Source organism: Poecile atricapillus, chromosome Z, assembly GCF_030490865.1.
Source record: "Poecile atricapillus isolate bPoeAtr1 chromosome Z, bPoeAtr1.hap1, whole genome shotgun sequence".
Lineage (NCBI taxonomy): Eukaryota > Metazoa > Chordata > Aves > Passeriformes > Paridae > Poecile > Poecile atricapillus.
Genome location: NC_081289.1, coordinates 74,945,594 through 74,970,061, shown reverse-complemented (window position 1 = coordinate 74,970,061; position 24,468 = coordinate 74,945,594). Strand labels below are relative to the sequence as shown.

General features: G+C 36.3%; 1 protein-coding gene across 2 annotated transcripts in view; it reads right to left on the bottom strand.

Moving 5' to 3' along the window:
- Nucleotides 1-24,468, bottom strand: part of FBXL17 (F-box and leucine rich repeat protein 17) — a 275,332-nt gene that overhangs the window by 198,559 nt on the left and 52,305 nt on the right. The window lies entirely within an intron of this gene.

Below are 24,468 nucleotides of genomic sequence, written 5' to 3'. Positions count from 1 at the left end.
ATGCATTTGTATTAAACAAGACTATCAGCACACCTCAATTTATTTGCTGAAAAAAGCAAATAAAATTGTAAAAACAATTCTTCATCTTCTAAAATACTGCCTGATTATCATAAGAGAAAATTTATTATCAAAATGTGTTTACTCTGGACTTGGAAAACATTGCTTTCAAAACCAAACATCTTTCACCAAATAGCACATATACATGATAGCCTACAAAATGTCAGGAAAATTAAAAAAAATTAAAATAAAAAAGAGAGTACCACACCATTATAAATTTTATAACAAGAGTCACACACCAGGAATACTGTATATTCACAAATGTTTACAGGAAAAAAGGTTTCTCAGCATATATTTTTACGCAGAAGAATGCATGACAATTCTAAAAATTAAAAATACTATTCCCCTTTGCTATTTACAACACTCAGTCAAAAAGACTAGTATGTCCACATGCTAAGAAATACATACCAAGCATTTTAATTTGGTATAATTCTGAATACAAAGGAAGAAAAAAAATTCCATGCAACCATAAAATAGGTCCATGGTTCAGTGGTCTAGCAGTTTAGTATTTTCTCCTTGTGTAAGACGTGTATGAATAAAATATTCATCGTCTCTGGGACAAAATATGACTTTGCATTATCTTCACTTTTAATGCCCCCAGAGCTATTCCTATTCTGTATTATGAGTAAAAAAACCCCACAAAACCCTATTTTATTCAACAGCTTTACTGTTCACCCTAATAGAATAATCTCATTACCACCTAAAATCTTCTTAGAAGAAATTAACTTTTATTTTCACTTCCTCTGTGCAATTTGATCTTACACATTCCCATTACATTTATTTACTCTGGCAAATATATCCGTTTACCACAACTACAAGGCTTTTAAAGGGGCTGGAAGCTTATTTTACAGTACACATTCATGTCACAATTGATTAATGCTCATTGTGTTTCCCTGCTAAAATGGCCTCACAAGAACATTGTTAATGTTCACAAATAGTGGAGGTCTTGGTCATGAAAACTATTAAATACTATTATTATGTCTACATCCTTTTGGTTTAGTACAAGAAAATAGTCCTTTTTGCAAATAAAAACATATTTCATTTGCCTCATTACTCTGATTACCTTCTGAAGGCCTCCTAGATACTTAAATAAACCCTTTAATTTCCCTGGTGAAGAATCTGAAAAATCCATGTTCCTTTCATTAAAAACACCATCATCTCCACAGCATAAGTTTGTTTTGTTGCCACATCCCTCTCATAGCCAAAACTAATCTGTCATTCTCATAGTGTTTTTATTTTATTATAAATTATATTGTGAATATATATTATTTTATTATATTATGAACTATATTATTATATATTACGAATATATTATTCATGAGAAAAACTTAAATACCAACTTAGACAATGCTCTCACTGCTATCATACAATACCAACTCAGAACCAATTGTTTCTGACACATTCTCACACATTAAAGCTTTTGTTCATTACACAGAAACAGAACAGTATAAAGTACTGTTTACTCCCTTTTTTTTACTCTCTTTACCCAAAGTTACTATATACATCACTGTGGTGTGGTATGCCACAGCAATATCTTTCACATTTTTCACTAGGTCTAAAAAACTTTCCTCAGTGAAACGAAGTGTTAAAAGAAGTGATAAAAAAAAGTGAAGCACGCGAAAACACTACGAGTGATGTACCTACAACCAGATCCCTTCATCTAACCAACATAATCATATTCCTAGTATGCCATTCATTCAATAATACAAGTTTCTGACATCTACATAATATTTATATATGACAGTGGTAACAGAGCCACTGTGGCCTGAGGTTAACACACACACAGAGACAGCAAACACCTGGTACCTACTTAGGCCTAAAAACCACCATAAATTTTAAGAGTTAAAACAGGTTTGATCCCTTAGCATCAAATGCTTACTTTAGGAGTGAGGAAGTATGTCTGAAAAAGTAATCTTATCATAAAACAGGTTAGAAGGGACCTCTAAGATTGCTTACAACTCTTCTGCCATGAGCAGTGACTCCCTGCCCTGGACCAAGTTGCAAAGGATCCCAAGCAACCACTTCCACGGATGGAACATCCACACCTTCTCTGGCCCACTGCTGCCAGTGACTCACCACCCTCACAGTAAAGAATTTCTTCCTAATACCTAAATTAAACTGATTCTCATGTTAGAGTCAATTGCTTTTTGCCCAGTCACACAATACTCTTGTAAACAGTGTCTCTCCATATTTCTTGTGAGCTCTGTTCAGTACTGGAAAGCAACAATGAGGTCACCTCAAAGTATTCTTCTCTCTAGGCAAACCAATCCCAGTTCTCTCAGCCTTTCCCCATAGGACAGGAGCTCCCTCCCTCTGATCACCTTGGTGTCCCTCCTCTGCACTCTCTCCAGCAGCTCCATGTCCTTCCTGTGGTGGGATCCCAGGGCTGGAGGCAGCCCTGCAGTTGGGGTCTCACCAGAGCAGGGCAGAGGGGCAGAATCCCCTCCCTCCCCTGCTGCCCACGGGGCTCTGGATGCAGCCCAGGACACACTTGGCTCTCTGGGCTGGGAGTGCCCATGGCTGGCTCATGTCAGGATCTCACCCCCAGCACCCCCAAGTCCTTCTGGGCAGGGCTGCTCTGGATCTGTTCATGCCCAGCCTGGGCTGGCACCAGGGATTGCCCTGACCCAGGTGCAGCACCAGCACCTGGCCTTGATAAACCCCATGAGAATTCTAGGGCCACTGCTTGAGCTTGTCCAGGATGGCATCCCATCCCTCAGGAGTGTCAACTGCATCACTCAGCTTGGTGTCATCTGCAGATTTGCTGGTGGTGCACTCAATCCCTTCATCTGTGTCACTGATGAAAATATTTAATAATACTGGTCCCTGTACCCTGTTCCCTGAGGGGACACCTCTTGTCACAGATGCCCATTAGGATTTGAAGCCATTTATTGCTACCCTCTGGATGAGATATCCAACCAATTCCACACCCATCTAACAGCCCACTCATCAAATCCATCTCTCCAATTTACAGAAATCTGTTGTAGGGGAACTGTGTCAAAGACTTTACAGAAGTCCACATAAATGATATCTGTAACCCTCCCCTCTCCAATGGTGTGGTCACTTCAACATAAAAGGCCACCAGGCTGGTTATTAAAACAATATAAGCATTTTCTCTTATAAAGTATGTCTGGAACATTCAGAAGAACTAGAGTTAGACAATTTTGTTCAAATCTCTCCTTCCAAATTTCATGGATACCAGGTAATTGTAATGAGTGAAGAAACTCTTGTAGCAGTTGAAAACAGGGAAATATACATACAGAATTCATGCAAGGTTGTATACACAGTACTTTTCTGTATCATAACCCACAATGAAGGTATGTTCAACTGCATCTGTTTTTCAAGCAACTAACCACATTTTATTTTTCAGGTTGCATACTAGCCATGAACAATGGAAAAATGCTTCTCTTTCACAACCACAGAAAGATAAGGTTTCCCCAAATTTTCCACTATAGGATATGCATACAAAGTTTTGCCTGCCCAATTCACCAATACAAATCTCACAGAGAGAACTGTTCAGTTCTGATTATGTGGACTCTAGTTGAATCATATGGTCACCATTTGTTACACATGATAAGATAAATACACATACTAAGGCAGGGGCAAGGAAAAAGTCTTCAGTTGCTTATGCTGTTCAAACTAAAGCACAGGATTAAGAAGCTTTTTAATCACCAACCAGTCTCTAATGCCACACAGGAAACAGGGGAAGAAATAAAACAAGATGGTTTCCTGCATATTGTAATTAATACAAGTTAACATTAAGGAAGAACTATGATTACCACAACTTCATAGGTCTAAGAAAATCATATAAAGTATACTTCAATAACTTTATTACATAAGGAGAAAAGGGAGAAGAGATTTTATATAAAATACTACATTAATCAAAATAATATCCAAAAAACAGCATTTTATAGCTAAGCTTGCAGAAAAATACAAATCATCTAATGGACATTATCATTCACTGGGATACCACAAGAGCTTTTTAAAATAGTTCTATCTTGCTCAAATAACTTTCTTTTTAGTCTTCCTGGGTAGCACACATTATTTAACATGAGCCATTATTTGTAAAACAAATGAGAAAACAAAACAGAGAATGTCACTCAAATTTCAGATACAAATGTTACTACCTAAAATTATTTCAATCTCTTAGGGAGGACAGAGAACACAGAAATTCAACCAGCCCTGCAGTTTGTCTTTTGATATTGTAAGCTGTTTAAACAAAATTACATTCTCCCTATGAAAAGTCCTTCTAAAAAGAAGAAAGTGCAGAAACAAAACGTTTCCTACAATATATGTTAATGTACGTGGTATTATACCTTTATTACTGGTAACAGACAAACTAGTAGGTATTAACTACCCATGTTTATTCATCTTGCAAGGACTAGAAGTCTTCAAGTTTCATTAATGAAAAATATGTAATTTTCCATATTATTCTAGCATTCAAAACAGATAAAGTTGGAGTTCAAATCCTAACTGGAGGAGACGTTTTTAAAAATACTTGTCAAAAGAATCACAATTTCAGATATCCTTGGGAAGTGCAATCAGTCTACAATCAGTGAAAATGAGAAATATTGCACAGAAGTGGGTATGGTTTCAGTTTGATTTATATATCATATTCACAAAACAGAGGTCACACTTCAGAGAAACACTTGATAATAAGAAACAATACAAAGAACTTTTTTCTTCACATTTTTTTTACTGCACGCATTACCAGTAATTTAATTTAAAATAAACCTCTGTTACATTAGTCTGATCAGGCAGGACACAGACGTATTCTATCAATCTGATGCAGAGTCAAGTTTAAGGCACGAATTAGTTAAAAACCTGAAATGCATCAGACATGATGAAAAGACACATACGAAGAGGATTTTATTTAATATAGTTCTCTGGTTTACACTTGTATGAAATACAATTGTTTACATGCTTTCTGATTTAGTTAGCACTGCAATCAGTGGACATTCAGGCTACTCAGCACAGGCACTACTGGAACAGTCTGGACCTCAAGATTCTCTTCACAGCAGCTTTAGAGTCCTGTCCCTACATTTACAAACTGGTACAGAGTTCTACATGAAATTTTATGGTAGGAAGTAAACATGTTACATCCTGTGAGAGTTATTACATGAATTGGGACTGGCCTACAATGAAAAGTTGCAGGAAAATTAGTCATTAAAATGGTAATCTTCTGCATTCACTACTGTGATTGACTATTTCATTACAATCACAGTTTGATATCAGCAGTAACTGGTAGGAGCAACCTCCAAACACAGCAATAATAAAGAAAAAACCACATAAAGCTGCTAAAATAGAACTTTAATATGCATGTACATAGACTCAAATGCAAAGCACGCTTTGGTTTTAAAAAAAAAAATATATTGCATAGATACATATACACACCATTTCATATACTTCAGTGGAAATTTAATTTATAGATTTTTAGCAAACAATCATCTCTAGTCCAGAAAAAAGCAAACCAAGTGGAAGTTCTGCACAGTCCTTGTACAGCTTTCTCTGTTTAGCTGCCAACGATATACTACTGGATCTAGTGACAAAAAATTAAACCATTGAGATAGAAATTAAGATATAATTTTTTTTTAAATTCTTACACTAAAAACACCAACAAAACCCCTCAAACTAAACAAAAAAACCACAACTTTTGCTTTGTCCTAACCACAATATCAAGGAAAATCAATTACCTCCAGGAGGCATTAAAGAAAGGGTTTTTATAGCTGGTAACAGACGATCTACTCAAATTATTCATAACAAACATTTCTGTGAGTTGCTTCTTTTTTAACAGACCTTTTAGCAAGTAGATTGTCGAAACATAAAAGTAGACCTTTTTCTTGTGCTTTATTTGATCTCATAATATTTAAAACAATCTTGATTTTTTTTCTTAGTTGAATGGGCATCCAATGAAGTTATTGGTGTTATTTGGTAAGAAAATCATACATACATTAGTATACCTGGTTGGCATAATTTACATTGCTAGTTTTGATCTATTAGAATTGAGTCTGAAGAGGCTGCCTGGATGCAGACAGCAAAAAGAAACTGAGAATACACAGCAATAAGAACAAATAAAAAACAGTCAGGCAGGCACTTAAACATATTAATGATATCCATTTAACTTTTGTCATCTGGATTAAACAATTTTACAATTCCAAGGCCAAAGACTAAAATAGGAAGACAAATCATCTCATAAGGGCCCTCACTGACACAGAAGAAAACAAAGGAGTGAGAATCTACAGCTTCAACATGTGCACACAGATTCAGAAACCAGAAATGCAGCAAGCTGCTCTCTGCGATCATATCAAGGCATTACCTGAAACGGGCCCAGGAAATCAAGGCCAAGACATTACAAATGGTATTAGAAGCAACTAGGTAATGATGATATAAATGTCAACATGAGTTAGATGTGGTATTTTTAATCCCTACATGTTGTCCAAAGGCATACCTGTTCAGGTTACATAAATCTATCAGTGCATACACGCATTTCAGAAAAAGCATCTTCCTAATGGGAAATCCAAGTGGAACTGCTGTGTTAGTTATTATTGGAAGCAGGCTACAATCCTGATTAACCACAGTGCAGAACCCAGTGGCTGCCAGGCTTGTGTGAATCCTGTGTGATAATGGCAGGACCAGCACAAGAGGATGGTGAAGTTCAGCAATTTAGATTTAAGAAAAAAACAAATGAACACCTGCTTGCTCTTCCCAGAGCTCAGCACATTCAGAAAGTAAAGATCACAACTGCTGCAAAACTCTAGGTCACCAAGGAAAAGGAAAAACAAACAAACAAACAACAACAACCACCAAAAAACCCCACACCAACAAACGAAAAAAACACTCACCAACCCAAAAAGTAAGCCGCAAACTACTGGGTAAGAAGAAAAGAGGCATCTTCAGCTTTTCTTAAATATGTCACTATGTCTTGGTTTAAAATCACAGCAGACAGCTAAACATCACACAGCCACTCAGTGAATCCTTTACGCTGTGGAATGGGGGATAGAATCAGAATGGGTAAAGCAAGAAACTTGTGAGCTAAGTAAAGGAAGATTAGATTAAAAAAAAAAATTAAAAAAATTAAAAAAAAAAAAAAACCAACTAAGAAAAACAAATTTTGCAAAGAAACCCAAACCAGTTGCTCACAACTAAACTAGCAAGTCCCCAGAAACTGGTGGTCTGGCCAGCCACCTTGACCCATCTGAGTTTTATTGATGGGCATTATGCCATATGGCCTGGAATTTCCCTTAGCTCAGTTGGGGTCCCCAACTTAGTCCAGCTGTGTCCCCCCCCAACTCCTCATGCACCCCCCCTGCAGGAGGAGGTGCTCACTGGTGGGGCAAAAAGCAGAAAAGGGCTTGGATCAGTCCTGCCCAGGAATAACAAAAACATTCCTGTGTTATCAACACTGTCTGCAGCACAAAACCAAACACAGCCCCATGCCAGGTACTGTGAATTTCACTCTAACCCAGACAAAATTAGTATGCAGTATCACCACAAACTCTCATTTTGGTTTAAGAATTTCAAAGGTTTAAAAAAACCCAGAAAACTCAATGAAACAAGCCCCAAGACAACCCTAAAACCACCATACCTTTAAACAAATGAACCCAATTATGAATAGACACATAAAACCCCAGACACATTAAGTAAATGTTTTGAGTTGAGGTTGTTGACAAAATTTTAAAAAAAGAATTTACTTTTTCTTCCTAGTAATTATTATTTTTCCCAATGTAACCCTTGACCTCACCCTTCCATGATGGCAAAATATGACAATTACAAGTGGGAAAGAAATTTTTTATATGCCAGAGCCGTAAAACAAGCTATATAAATCAATAAGGGAAGATGAGTCATTACCTCACTGAGAAACACACAAACTATTGCCTGCCTCCTAAACCTTCTGATGAATTCCTTCACAAATCAGCTGCAATTTTGTGAAAACAGCAAACTATACAATAGCCAATGCTCTGCATAATCAATGAAACTTCTACATTTCCAGCTTCTTCCAGCAAAGCAATCAAACAGGTTGGCTCTCAAATTATTGTCAATAGTGCCAAAGTACACTGTTTAATGACTTCCAGTTGTACTGCATCAGCATTTGTTTTCTTTTTTGTTGGGGGACAGGGGAGAGAGAGACAGAGACTGCAAGAAAGAAGTTCTCCCTACATGAATGTATAAACGGAAGAAAAATTATGTTATTCCTATTCCTAATGTAATATCTGGAAAGGTGTTAGAAATGTATTTCTGTTTCTTGTCTGTCTCCATCCCCAACTCACTGCCCCATCCTCATAACCTCTACAGAATGAGCATACTACAAATAAGGCCTCAAGCTTCTTTAGGCTCTTGTTGGCAGCCTCTTTCTTCAGAAACAAACAGAATGATCAGCTGAACATTGATAATATTCACCTCCTACCTCGTTCCTGTATCCTTGGATACTTAGATAGTAAGCTGTCTTTGTCTCATTACCTTGAAAGAAGACTTACAGAGCCAGTGTTTGGCTTTCACTAACTCAATCCCTCTTCTCCTGACCTCCTTAGTATAAATTATTCCAACAATTACCAAATAAATTTTAAGGAAAGAAAAAGGAGGCAGAAGCAAATGTAAATCCTGAAGCAGACATTTACATAGAATAGACCATGGTCTACTCAGCAGCTGTAATTTTTACATTACAACTCTTTGGAGGGGTTTTCATGGATAAAGGAGATACAGCATCAACTATTTCTGTGCTTTTCACGGAATATCAACAAAAAATTATTAAACTGAGAAAGGTTGAAATCAATACAGGAATTTAAGGGCAGAAAAGTAAAAACAGCTGTGATGGAGATAGTGAAGACCTAGACTGAAAGAATAGTTGAGCTGGGTAGACTGAACAGTTACAAATATATTTTGTGTAACACTCTTGAAACAGGTATTAGAGTTTCATCAAGAAGGACATGCAATCCCCAAAAAGCAGAACACAATTAACTTTACTGATGAAATTGGGAGTATAATCAACACACAGATGATAACTGCCCTATAATGTATCCGGTAAAGTCTTCTAGAACAGAGAAGGAATATAAATCCACAATGCATTCAGTAAAAATATGTAAAAGCTATTAGAAATTCTGTTCACTCATCTTTGCACCAGGCAAAAATAGAAAAGAGGCACCAAAATCCTGAAACTGAAACAAATGAGAGCACAGTGTCTATCAAAGATTTGATCTGTCACCTGAGATACAACATCGGGTGTTGACAATATGTGTGTTATGGAGGTAACAACATAAGGAAAAACTACTACTTAAGCATAATTATAACTACAACTCTTGAATGGAAAGACTTGAAACAAAGATTTGAAATTAAAATAAAGTTTCGAATTTCAGAGCAATTCAACTTTCTGTTATTAAAAGTGTAAGAAATCTATTTATTGGATCAAAACAAATACAAGCAGCTCTAAATCATGAGATTAGCTATGGAAGCAAGCTGTGAGACTTCCTGACACAATGGGTCTCTCTTCCATACGTTTCCATATATTCCTTACACTAGTTAGAATAATTAGCTAAGTCTCCTAGACTTTAAGAACATCAAGGTTTAATGAGAAAAATATAATTGTAGTCATGGCTGTAGCAAATTTACTTAGCGGTTTTTACTTTTCTTAATGACTTTATCTCACTCTTCTTAATGACAAACTGTCAAATAATCCTCTAGATCACAATTAGAAATCCAACGAGAAAGTAGATCAGTCTCAAACATAAAAGCAGAAGTAAGCTCAACAAACAAACAAACAAAAACCAAATCACACAAAAACAACTACACCCTCCAGGCTGAGACTCTCATCCAGCAGAGTGACTATATGCATATGACATATATGCTAATTTTTTTCAAAAATAAAAATGGATAGGTAGGGAAATACCAAATTTGGTATCTCCCCAAAATACATACAACATCAAAAGCTTACTGGGTAATGGTTTCCAAGGGAGCGCAATAAGAAAAAAATCTGCTTTTTGAAGGAAAAAAAACTTCAATGCCCTTGCTATATACTGAAAAATTTATGTTAGAAAAATCAGAATTCCATCTATATTAATAAACTTCTTGTTTTCAACTGAAGTTTTTTATTTCATGAGGCCTTATCTAACGGATGCACATATCTACCAACTGTTACGAACTATAGTGGTAATTTTCTTGTAAAACAGATCCAGTAAGTGCCCTGTCCAAACACAGTTAACCCAAGGCACACAGAATGGGCTTTAGGGGAGAAAAGTCATTTAGCAGAGACTGGAAAGACAGGAAACCTTAATACTTGACAGTGACTGTCACTAGAAGGGCTATTTCCCACAAAGTTAGAACTGCTAGCCTGAAAATGTGCCCTACACAAATAAGAAAAGGTCTCATTTTGCAGCTGTTTTTATTTCCTGTCTCAATGCATCACTGAAGTGCGAGAACCCTAGGGAACTAGACATGCAGTTTATTCAAACCACTCTTGTTGCTGTAAGAATATGAAAACAATATCCCATCTTCACTATGAAATGACCTTGATAGTGTGTATAACATTTGTCAGACTAATAAAATTTGTAAAGATACTTGCTGATATGATGGATTGCATTCTTCACTGCTCCAGTTACCTCAAACTAAATTGCCTGTCATTATAATGATGGCTTCTCTAAGTGCAGTTTCTTAATTTGTTCCTCAGTCTTTCAACAGTGATTTCACAATAGACTTAAAGTGTTTATGGATCAATAATGTGCAAGAATAAAAAACTGCATTCTAACAAAAAGTACTTGTAATCTTTCTGCTTAGAGTGTACCATGACAGAGCATTAGCAGAGAACATAATCTTAAGAACAGGAAAATAACTTCAAACCTAGCTCACAAGCATCCAGCACCGTGAACAGACAGAAAATCCCAGACTCTGAAAAGGACCCAGTGCTGGTGATTCATTCAATGGATGAAAAAGAAAGTGAAAAAAAATCATTTTAAAATTGTAACCAATACATATCCTCTTGATGTACCTGATCACAAACAGTCTGTCCTGCTGAGCTGTTCAAGTGCACCTGACCTGTGCTTCCCTCACAAGTTCAGGAGGAATGCACGCTGCAGCGATAACCAGAAGGGCTTTGAAAGGAGCCAGACAGAAAATATTCAGATCATTTATTCTTTTGGCTCACAGGCAGGAAAAAAATGTCGGTATTACTTTCAGTCTCTGAAAACAGCACATCTTAATTCATACAGGAACACTGATAATCAGGCCATGCTGACAGCTTACTTCAGGTAGAGTACTCAGGAAGCACCTGTAACTCTACATATGACAGCAAACCTTCTGCATAGGATCAGGAAGATTTCTCATTGACAGCCAGGTTCCTGAATGTCACAGATCCAAAAGGTCTAAAAGAAGCTCTCCTCAAAAATTCAAAGGCAAAGTTGAGAGAATTGCCAAGAAATTTCTCTGCAGATCAACTCTGTTTATTAAAAAATAAGCTCAAAACAAGTCAGCCTCCAAGAGGAACTGAAATTTGAGGAGGCTCAGGCATGGGATTTAATGGCTTGTAGCTGCTACAGACACTGTTCCAGGCAAATACAATGGCACTGTGCAGACTCTGGCTGGCTCAGACATGTATCCAGCCACTCTCCCACACCCTCTCCTCAGCAAGACAGGGCAAACACTACACAGAAGAACTCATAGGTCAGGTTATGGAGATCACTCACAGTTACTGTCACAGGATAAAGAGACTTGACTCTTCAATCCTCTCCACTCTAAGGGAAGCAGATGAATGGGGAATGGAAGTTGAGGTTAGTCCATAACAGCTCCTCTATGCTACTACTCCATCCTCACACTATTCTCCATCCAGGGTAGCATCCCTCCCACTGGATAAAGTCCTTGATGAACTTCTCCAACATAGCTCCATTCCACCAAATGAGGTCCTTCAGGAAAAGCCTGCTCCATGTCCACAGTTCCTCCTGGGAAACCTGTGGGCTCCCCTCCACAGGTTTGAGGATCATCCTCTGGCATGTGCCCTCCATGGCTGCAATGTCCTGCTGGGCATCTGCACAGAATGCCATGTGGAAATGTGCTCCACGGTGGTGTTCAACACAGTATGCAGGGGAATCTCTGCTCCAGCATGTAGAGCACTCCCTTGCCCTCCTCTGTGGGGGCCCAAGGGCCTGTGGCGGTGAGGGGCCAAGGGCCCATACCCCCATACCCAATCTTGTAAAGGAGGCAGCAAGTAGTGCCTCTCAAGACTGGGGTGAGAGAAGTCTCTCTCCCATAGTAGACCTTTGCGGACACATGCAAATAGTTCTCAAGGTTAAATGTTCTATTTTTCTACAAGTTGGTATCACCCTAGTTCAGCCCTCACTCACCTTACCTGTAGTTTCCCTTAGAATGTTCTCCCTTCCCTGTTTCCCCATTGGCCCCAGTTTGGTGCAGTGGTCTTCCCGTTTTCCTATTGGTTCTTCTGTTTTATTACCCCACCTCTGCACCACTTTTCCCTCTTCCCATTGACCAAAGGCCCTTGACCCTTTGATCCGCCCCCTCTTTATAATCCTGGACCCTCCTTTGTTACTGGTCTTTTGTCCCTGGACCCTTTTGGCCCATGGATTAATAAACCATTGTCAGAACTCCACACGGAGACGCTTCCCAACTCTTCGCTTGACAAGCTATCATCCATGGCTGCTGTGTGTGGACTGTGAATTTGTTGTGTGCCTGCCTGAACACCTTTGCCAGGAGATGCTTTCGGAAGGTAGCACAGCCACCCACATTGCTACACTCCTCCTTCACTGACCTTGGGGTCTGGTGTGCTGTTTCTCACACTTTGTTCTCACCCCCATCTCACGTTCTGGTGTGCAGTAGTTTTATGCTTTTCGAAGAATATGCTTTACCAGAGGGGCCGCCCCGTTGTCAGCCTCTCACCACAGGCACAAACTGCACCAAGAAATGAAGAAATTTTAAAAAACCTAAGCTCTAAAAAGAATCCAGTAAACTGCTTGGGATTTTACACAGAAGCAAGATAAAGAGTATTATATAATGGATCTGAAGATGGCAACTACATGTAGACTTCCCAATGGGAACTACTTCTACATTACTGCTTCTTGTCACCTTTTGGGGTCCAGGAAGTTTAGGTTCAAACCCATGCCCTGACACAGACTTTTGGGTTGTAATATACAAGAGTATTTCATAGAAATCATAATTATAGCTTCATACTGCTAAAACCATATTACACAGTTTTGATACTCACTAGCCAAACTCCATGGTTTGTAGTAAAAGAACAGAATTACTCCATTACACAGACACAGATTTAAGAGCTTCAGATTACATACCTGATCCAAAGCAATGTCATGGAATCTATTCAATTCCACTCCTTTATTTTTACCAGCACTGCTTTAACTCCAAACATCTTTCATTTCAAATCACAGTATCCTATACATTAATATTTTTAACTATAATTTCACATACTTCAATTAGGCTCCTCTAAAGGTTAATGCAGTAACTTCAGAAGTTAAACTACACACAAAAGCTGAGTTGTCCATAAAACTATGAACAAACCCAGTATTTAAACCCAGTATTTAAAAGGTCTTTTAAAGTAGTAATAATTTTTCACTTGCTTTTCAATATATCTCTCTCTCCTTTAGGACTTCTGAATACATGTATTAGATGAAACTATCTTAATACATGATTAGATGTAATCTAATGTATTACATGAAACTGAAAAGCTTTATCTAAACCTATACATAAAACCTCAGGTTAAGAAATTCTTTTGTGCTAGCACATAACAATACCTCGACTTATAAAAATATAATATATACACTACATATATATATACAAGATATAAACTACATCAGATAGCTATAGATATATAGACATGTATGTATGTGTACATACATAAACATATATATGTATGTGTGTATGCATGTGTGTGTGCATATATATGTAAATGCACATTAGTCAGGAAATAAACACATTTTCAGACAAGCCAGCATGTGGCATGAGAGATGTTCAAATCTGTATTAATTTTCCAAAGCAAGTTCATCAAAAGATCCCACTGTTTCTACTGGGATCACAATTTAAAGGAACCTGCTGGCTCCATGCATTCTCTGCAGAATGGTGCTACAAATGCCAATGGGCAGCTACAAGGTAAAGCACAGGCAAAAACAAAAATCAAACAATTCACCTAAACTTTCTAAGTAATATGGTTGCGCTAAAGTAACTGAGTATAAACACCTTTGCTAGAAGTACATCACTGCAGGTTTGCTCAACATTTTGAATATAAAGTCACTTACCTTTTGTGCATTTTGTCCTAGTTGTGTTGCTTTGTAGAAGCTTAAGTCACTGAGTCCCTCTACATTTATTTACAGCTTTCAAGTGCTTACACATAAGTGGTATTGCTAAAAAATGTGAAGCTCAAAAGTACAAGTGATTACAAAATTTCACTGAAATTATCTAAACAAGACCATATTGTGCTGTGCCTGCTAAACTGTGTACCCAGATTGTTTGGAAAACTGAAAATAATGTTCTGATTACTAGGATTCATCAACATCAGTGATAATTTCTGCTCTTGTAACTTGATTTCAATACATACCCAAATAAATGCCTTCATCAAAAACAGAAGAATTTTCTAATCCTGAAAGACATGCTGTTGTAAACAAATAAATCATACTTCCTTTCACTGCTGCAGATACGTGAAAGAACACAGACCTGTCTTCTTACAAACCTACACAAAAAGGTATTTACAGGCTGTAGATACAGCCCCGCAGAAGGACTGAACTACTTTCCCTTCATCATTAACAACAGGAAGGGAACAAAGGGACTAGGAATAACAGCAACTTTTTCTTCCTCTTGCTCTTAAAATAGCTGTAAGAGTTTATATAATAAACTGGCATTTTCTTCCAAAATATTTGCTAGTCATTTTCCTGGGCAACACAAGAGCACATCACAGGTATGTGAAGAACTGCTGGATTCAGATAAACCTAATTTAGACTCTTCTCAAGTGCTAATTGCTTCTGGGAAAAAAAATGGGTTTTAGCCCAAAATATGTGTTGATATTTTGCACTAACTTTCACACCTCTTTCTGTTTTGAACACTTCTCGCACATGAAAAATACAAAAATTAAGAAAGAAAGAAACATTTTTGCTTGGTTTATTCTGGGTGAGGGGTATGGATTTTGGGGGGTTCTTTTTTGGTGTTGTGTTTCTTTCTGCCTCTCCACCTGCATTTTTTCAATACTTAGAGGAGGTTTATGAGAAAGAGGAGGGTGAACTTTTTACTGGGGCCCAGTAGCACGAGGGGTAATGGTTTTAAATGTGAGAGAGGAGATTGAGACTACCTCTAAGTAGGATATTTTTGCAAGGAGGCTCATGAAACACTGAACACTGAGAGATGTCCCATCCCTGGAAACATCTGGATGGACCAACTTGCTGCAGTGAAAGATGTCCCTGCCCATGGGAGGGAGGTTGGTTTAGACCACATTGAAAGGTCCCTTCTAACTCCTAACTATTCCATGATTCCATGATTTTCTCACAACAGACATGCCTGAACTGCTGTTGCTATACTTGTTGTCAAGTATTTTATTAAATAAAAACACTAATAGTGGAAGAATTAGTAGAAATACTAATGATATGAGAAGCTGACTAATTATGAAAACACACCAACCACAAATGTTCTTAATAATTTTGGTGTACATTTTAAGTCAGTCTATATTTGGGCAAATAAAACACCCGTATTTTTAAATAGATTATATATATATAAAAAATATTACATATATAATACTATACATAATACCATCTAATTTAAATATAAATATATATTAAAATATTATGTTAAATGTATATGAATATAAATTAAATATATTATTTTATATTATATGTAATACTATTGCATAATAAAAAAAAATACTATTCCATTCCTGGCTATAATTTAAATAAAATATTTTCATGTATATTACCATATGTAAACATTCCTACATTTTGTTTGAAATAGTTAAAACAAAAAGACATTTGAAAAATTAGGGCTAAAAGTCTGACACATAGAAGTTGAATGCATTAACATTCAGTATTTTGAATAATATTTTTCAGTCACAGCTTCTACGTAACGCTTCCAGTCAAACTTACTTCATTGTTCAACTACTATATAAAAATACACTAAATAATTTTATAAACTAAAAATTATTTTCCAGTAGGCCTTGAAATGATCTCTAAACATCAAAGGAAGAAAACATAAAAAAGAATCAAATAAAACTAACCTTAAATATATAGCAACATATTAAAGAGCAGCATCACTAATAACAAAATTAGTCCACACAGGATAAGCTATAATCATTATTACAATACAAAAGCACAAAAATTACTTTCTTGTTTACATAGTAGTAATGCAATGCTCTTCCTCTTCAGATAAATATGACAATGAAACAACAACGTTAACTGTATACAAAGCAAAAAGATAATTTTCTGGTCTCTGCAATTAAATAAATTCCAACTATTAAGGCCCCTAGTATAGAGGCCTATATATAGTATAGTATATACTTAACATGGATGATAGTATGAAAAAAAATTAAATCATTACTGCTTTCTAAAACAACATAACTTGAAAGTTATATAACAGTGTTTATGTCACTTCACATTTTAAACTCTTAACTTACAATCCACTACCACTAGCTTACTATGCTTTAAGGCAGTTTTTATTCAGAAATATTATCTCTTATCCTACTAATGCTTAGTGTCCTGAGCACCTTTTAATGGCTGTAAAAAAATATTTTGGAATTCCAAATGGACTTCATTAATCAAAACTTTTTCTATGTTTGTTAATCCTTTCAAAATAATTCTATCTTTAAACACTTATTCCAAATGGATCTTACTCAAGTGTCCACAAATTCTGATCTCTTATTTTTTCAGCTACTTTGTGCAATGCATTTGGCATGGCTTAAAATTCTGTAATTCCCAGCATCATGCACGGAAATATTAAACCAGAAGAAAAAAAAGCATGGAAAACACCTAATGTTGCATTTGTTTTATCATGATGATTCATTCCCTCATCTGACTGAAACTTCATCTTGTAAAAGATATATTCTTGCCTCCAATGATTTATATCACTGACTTGTTTAACTTTGCTTTTGCCACGTTTTTACATCATTTTAATGGTCTGTTTCTTCTTCCTTAAGTATGTTTCACTGACTACTATGTGGGTTTAATTTTTCTTGCTGTACATTTTCTGTTCTTTTCAATAAGTTATTTTGGTTTACTTTGTTTCCTGAAGTTGTGCAAACTAATAGGTGTGTGGTTGTGTTCTGCAGCTAAATTTGGGATTTTTGTCCTTCGATTTTTATTTTGATTTGCAACACATAGTAACCCCATTTTTACTGACAGGTGCTCATATTGAAAGTTTTTCACTCAGCACTACAACATTGGTTAAATCTCCTACATGCTCCATAATCACTTCTTGGGTATCACTCACAGTCTATATATCTCACTTTAGCTGTATCTCAGTGTGGAATCCTCTCCCATGACTACTGTAGTTCAAGAGCGTATTTTCTGCTGTCCTATCTCCTTCAGTATGTTCCATGCAGCCAGTGACCATAACAATTTTCCTATAACATGAAAACTATTTTTCTTCTGGCTCCCACTTTAAAATATAATTCCCTTAGTGAAAAATAATATAATTTAACTTCAAATCATTAAAAAATATGCACCACATAAAAAAACAATTAATGTTGAAATTTAAGAAAACCACCATTTTTTCCCCTTGTATTTTTTACTGCAACAAAAAGAGATTCAATGAAAGTTCTTATAATCTGAAAGCCTTTCTTTACAAAATTATATAACATGAGTTCAATTAACAGACTACTGGAAATATTCACCCAGTACTAGTCGGTTTAGAAACAGCAATTTATACCACATTGTCTTGGATTTCATATCAAAAATGTAAAAAAATATATATACATCTATAATAAATGTAAAATGTTTCTAAAATATAAAATAATCATGTAATAAACATAAATAAATACATGATTCTGAAGTGCATCTCCTTTAAGCTCCTTTCAGTCTTTCCTCCATTGTTTTCAATGTTTCCTCACTTTCCCTGTTCATGAAAACTCTTTTTTAAAAAACCTTAGCATTCAAAAAGATTTGCTATTCTAAATTCACATTGAATAAGGTGTATTTATAATATGAAACCTCACTTCTAATCTAAAAATAGGTTATCCTCCCCTACCCTGAAGTCACATACAAGTAGTATGCAGTGCAATTCTTGCTCATAAACTACAACTTTATGTGCTTAAACAAAATTGCTGGATATCAAGGTTATAGATAACTTCCCCTTCAAATGCAGATGAACATAAATTTAAACTCCCGAAACAGCTTTATACTCATGGGAAGTAAAGTGTTTCTTCTGTAAATATAAAGTCTAAACGAGAAAAAAAAAATTTTACATTCATACTTCAGAACTCCAAATGAATAAGTAAATGTGCTCATTATTAATGTACATTAATAAATGTAATTAATTAATCATATTATAATAATAAGTAAATAATAAGCATTATTAATGTACTTCTTTAAAGTTGTTTCCAAAATGTAATTACAATATCATAACTGCAATATCTCTGAATATTTACTTTTAGTAAATGAAATATTTTAACTTCAAATTTAGAAGGAAAAAAGTCACTTGTAGAAACGTATGAGAACAGAAAATATGCAGTAAGAATTATAAACCCCACATCTTCCTTAAAAACTATAGTTTCTGATTAAAAATCAGCATCTATTTTTATTAATACTACCGAAGTTTTCAAATTAAAAATATTATTTACAAGATCCATTTTTGTTGTAGTAATAGCCTAAGATAGCCATACAGCAAAAAACCTACACTGCCTATTTATTAGCCATTGGTATAGATTAAAACTGATGCAGTTCTAAAATGCCAGCAGCAAGGGGGAAAAAAAACTTACAAATTTCTTTGTCACATTACAGAACAATACATATTTTTAATGCCCTTTTTTTTTTGACACAACCAAATGTTAGCTTGGACTTATTCCATACTGCAGCACAGTTATGCTGAGACATTTTTGGAGCACCCAAAGACACTGCACTAGTCATTTACTTCCTAGTTTCTCTTTAAGAGAGGAAATCCATACATCTCTAACACTGATCCCATAGCTATTCAAGAAAGTGGAAAGGATCAGGATATTGTATTTCCTGGAACCCTTGAGTTTAATAAAAGACAAATGAAGTTGCAAAAATAATACTTATATCTGACAATATCCATTATTAGAAACATTAAATATACAAAACAAGCTATTCTGAATATAAACAGAAGGTACTGGGGGTGGCAGGGGATGTAGGCTATTTGTTGTTTTCTCACATTTTATATTAGACAATGGCAAAGAAATGCAGTCTGTTTCATCTCTTGCTGACAGTACACCTAAACACAAACAGACACAATCTGGAAGCCAGTTAGCTAAATGGAACCACAACCAGCAGACAGAGGGACTCCATGCCCATGAACACCCTACTGCTTTTATCCCAGAAAATTCAGTCACATTACCGAAAACAGGAGAAAGACTAGCAAAAGATAATTAAGGTAAAATTAGGGGTGGAAGGTCACTGTAAAATATCAATATTTATAAGGATTTTTTAAGATGCCAATGAGCATCTTTTAGGTATAGATAATCAAAAATAAGCACACTGAGTCATGTACACGGTCAAGAATCCAAGCTCTATCCTTAGTCTTCTAACAATCTTGAGATTTGGAATAGACAAATTAAATTTTTTTTCACATCAGGTTTAAATATACAATGCAGAAATGATAACTGCGATTTTCTGGAGAGGACCATAAAGAAAAATGCAAAAAAATATTTGCAAGACACTTGTAGTGTTGCATGTTTTCTCAATACCCTGTTTTTTCTGCTAACATGAAAGATAACCTACGATTGTCATGGCATCTTATCCCAAACTGCAAATGGAAATTCCTAGCTTTCGAAATTCAGACTGCTTGAATTCTACCAAAAAAAAAAAAAAAAAAAAAAAAAAAGACAATCGAGAGAGAAATATTTTTCTCCAAGTCTAAAATGTGCATCTTATTAAAGACAGATAAAAATTGTAGCCGCTGAGTCTTCATTTTATAGCAACCCAAGAATGAAGAAATTTTTCTTGTTGACATCCAAATTTCAATAATTTAGAACAATTTTCAAGCTTTCTATTTTACCACACTTTCATTTCTTCCCTACGTGCAGTTCTATTGACTGAACTACTGAATGTTCAGCAGCTGCTCCTCCTTAAAAAATAGAGCAGAACAAAGAAAACTGGGGAAGATATATACTGTACAGTAATATGAGAAGACCTAATTTTTTTCCCATATTTTTCAAAATTACATAGAAATTATAAATACCAGATATTTAAGCTCAACTTCATAATGACAGTATCATCTCCAAGGAAAAGTAGAAAAATTAAGCACTGAGAAAAGATTTAATTCATTAGTCCGACAGTAGTTCTAAATTTAACTGAAGACATTTAATCTTTTTTTTCCCTTGATAACGAAAGATCTAATGATTCTATTCTTCAGAAGGAGGAAAATTTGTATTACCAAATAGGTCAAAATTATATTTCTTCCTTTTAATAGATAGAATCTATAGGCTTCAAACTTCACAGAAAAGTGACTTTCACAAGTCTACCAATAATGAACTGGCTTTCTGAGCATTAAACACATTTGTTTCTGCCACAGACTTAGTCTTGTTTTTTTATTTTTCATGCCATCCTTAGCTACCTTAGTCAAAGAATAAGGAAGAAGTGATAGGACAACCCTAAAAGGCAGAACAGTTGGTGCAATCCTGAACGTGTTGGTTCCTGCAGGTGCACAATATCAGAACTCAGTGAAAATAAAAGGCTACAGATACATTTGTAGGTAGGCTGGTGGCAAAGGGAGTGTGGAAGGTGGTAAAAAGAAATACCAGTTGATTGAATACCAATATAAGAAAAGAGGAGACCTGGCCTATATTGACCTAGCATGGTACACCATTTCTCAACCAAAGGCTACCTTCTGCTCCTCAAAAATCTACTGAATATTTTCTGCAGTTAAGTCCAACCTCAGCATAGTGCATCCTGTAAGTATTCTATTCAGCAACTGTACATTTTGAAATTTTACAAAGATGTGGTGTACCAACTTTGGCTGCTACCAAATGTTCACACAGCCACTCTCTATTTCCTCCTCCTCAATAGGATAGAGAGAGAAAATAAGGTGAAAAAGCTTGTGGGTCAAGATAAAGACAGCTGAAGAGCAATCAAAAGGTCACCATGAAAGCAAAGAAAAATGAGTTCTTCTTCCTGTAACTCTCATTGTCAGGCAACACCCATAAATATTTTAGAGCCACAGTATGTATAGAAGTTTGGGAAGACAAACTCTGTAACTACAAATATCCCTGCACTCTCCCTATTTACCCTCATCTTTATTTCAAAGGATGTGGTATGGAAAAATTCTTTTGGTCAGTTTTGCCCATCCCAGCTCTTTCCTTTCCCAACCTCTAACCCACACTCAGCTTACAGATCTCTGGGAGGGACAGGGTTGGGCAGAAAGCCTTGACCCTGCACAAAGACTTCTCAACAGCAGCCAAAATACCGGTGTGTTACCAACATTGTTCAGCCATAAATGCAAAGCTCAGTCCAATATTGGCTGCAATGAAAAGAGTTACCTTGGATGCCTGCACCTGATGTTCCGTGGGTGTGACTACTGGGCCCAGTCATCAGCAACTTGGATGAAGGGACTGAGTGTACGCCCAGCAAGTTTGCTGATGATACAAAGATGGGAGGAGTGGCTGATATCCCAATGAGCCGTGCTGCTGTTCGGTGAACTCTGTCTGCAGAGTTGGGCAGAGAGGAACCCAGTGAAGACCAGCTAAGGCAGGTGCAAGCTCCTGCACCAAGGGAGGAAAAACCCCAGGCACCAATACAGGTGAGGGAGGGGTTTACCTGCTGGAAAGCAGTTCTGAGGAGAGGGACTTGGGAGTCCTAGTGGACAAAAAGCTGACCGTGAGTGCCCTGGAGGCCTAGAAGGGAGCCCTAGGGTGCTTTAGAAAGAGCACTACCAGCAGTACAAGGGAGGGGATCCTGCCCATCTACTCAGCCCTGGTGAGGCACATCTGGAGTGCCGTGTCCAGCTGTGGGCTCTCAGTTCAAGACAGACAAGGAGCTACTGAATAAGGTCCAGCAGAGGCTACAAAGACCATGAGGAGACTGGAGGAAAGGATATCTTAACAACAGGTATCAATAGGATGAGGCCAGGCTCTTCACATGTGCTCTGGACAAGATGAAGGGGCAACAGGCACAAACTGAAACACAGCAAGTTCAATATTAACAGGAGGAAAATATTCTTTACTTTGAGGGTGGCAGAGCATTGAAACAGACTTCCCAGAGAAGTTGTGGAGTCCTCATTTCTGGAGACATTGAAAATCCAGCTGGATGAGATACTGTGCAACCTGTTCTAGGTTGTACATTAGGAAGCAGGTTGGACTAGATTTTTCCAGAGGTCCCTCCCAGTCCCAACCATTCTGTGATTGCGCATGAAAATGTGTACTGACACTTCAGTTTCCATGCTTTTCTTTAAACCTTAAAATTTAACTCACATTTCTACTATGATCTGAAAACATTCAGCATTCCTGAGATATGAAATGTTATTTAGCATTGATTAATCTTACAAAAAGAATTGCTGCAATGTTTTTCTTAGTCCATAAATAAAAATGTAGATCCTCTGTATAATTACTCTTTTATTACTTAAACTTCTGCAATATTTGTAATCATTAACTTCAGGGTTTTTCCAGATATTTATCTGCTTAGCAGAGGTTAAGGCAATAAATGGTACAATTGATCTGGAACCTTTGACAGCTTGTCACTCAACAGTCACAGTTTTCTGATTTGTGTCAAAATTTGTTTGCTCAAACCTTGACAGATGACAAGAGGGTTTGAACAGTTATTTCTATGGCAAAATGAAGCTCTAATAGGGAAAATACATACTTTTGAATCATTACAGCAAATATCTGTGTGCTAATACTGAACATTATACCTGTTGCCATCGGTAACTCAAAGCACACAGTTCAGTAACACTTGTCACACATTTTTATCTCATCAAGTATAATCTTCAGCTTAGCATCATCAGATCTTCAGCTGCAGCGCTTGACAAAGAAATAGCCTGCATTTCTGGAAGACCCCGCCAAGAGCTGAGTTTTTGTCCTGGACTGGGTCATTCCCTCACATTCTTATGGGTATGAATTTAAAAGCAATTTTCTATCTACGGCATTGCTTTGGAACCACAAGTATCAAATACATTTCAGCTGATGTGGAACCTCATTGCCAAAAAATAGTTGGGGAGAACAATTCAAGAACTGCAATTATGGTACCCATGTATGCGCTCTCTGAAGCCAACTCCTTCTATGACATTTCTAAGGAGAAAACAGTTCTTTCTCATTATAGTTGTGCTTATAAAACTTGATGTTGAAAGTGGAAAAAAATAACTGAAATAGTGACAGCCCATTTCTGGGACATGTACTTCTGCATCTAGAAAATTAAGGGCTTTTTTCCTCAAGAATTAGAACAGGAAGATTACAGAGTAACACACACCAAATAATTTGTTTCTAAATATTCTGAGACAAACAAATATTTCAAATTTTTGAAATTTTTACACAGCAAATAGGATTTATCTCAATTATTATTTGTTAGTCTATTGTTTGATGCAGTCCCAATCTTAAATGAAGACTAGAAGATAAGGATATTCAATCCATTGTCTTAGACTATTATTTTCCTAAAAACACCAAATTTGTAAACCTTTGCCACAAAATAACATATTTTCTCAGTCTAGTAGTAAGTTAGATCATATTACTACTTTAAAATGTCTAGTAATCGTTCAGTCAAAACCTGCTACAACAGTGAACCAAGATTTAATCTATTTTCCCCTGAACTGCTACAGAAATAAAACAGTTCTTTTTCTCTACAACAGCAACTATCACCTTTTTGCGAAGCATTTGATCACACAAAATGGTCCTGGCATGAATATGAAATAAAAACTGAATGAAACCCTTGATTCTTTCCTGGACCTGTTTATAAACCACAGAATCCCAGTGTATTTACAATATACGATTGCTGGCTCTTGGTGCTTTTAAAATGGCAACATTTCCTTATTTATTGAAGATCATCTGAAAAACAACTTCTCTTGAATATTAATAAGCTGGGACAGGTTCACCTTTTTCTGCTTTTCATTATCCTCGCTTTAGAATACTAAATCATTAATATCACAAAGAGAAAAAAACACCACTCATTAAGACAGAGTAGGTTGGAAAATTTAAAATGTTTATCCCCATCCTTCAGCAGCAGATGTTTCATCGTTTTTTTCCCAAATTGCTAGAGAAGTGAAGCTGAAAATTTTTTCCTGATTGCTCCCAACCCTGGGTCACCCTGACTGCTGGATCCATGAGACTTAACACTC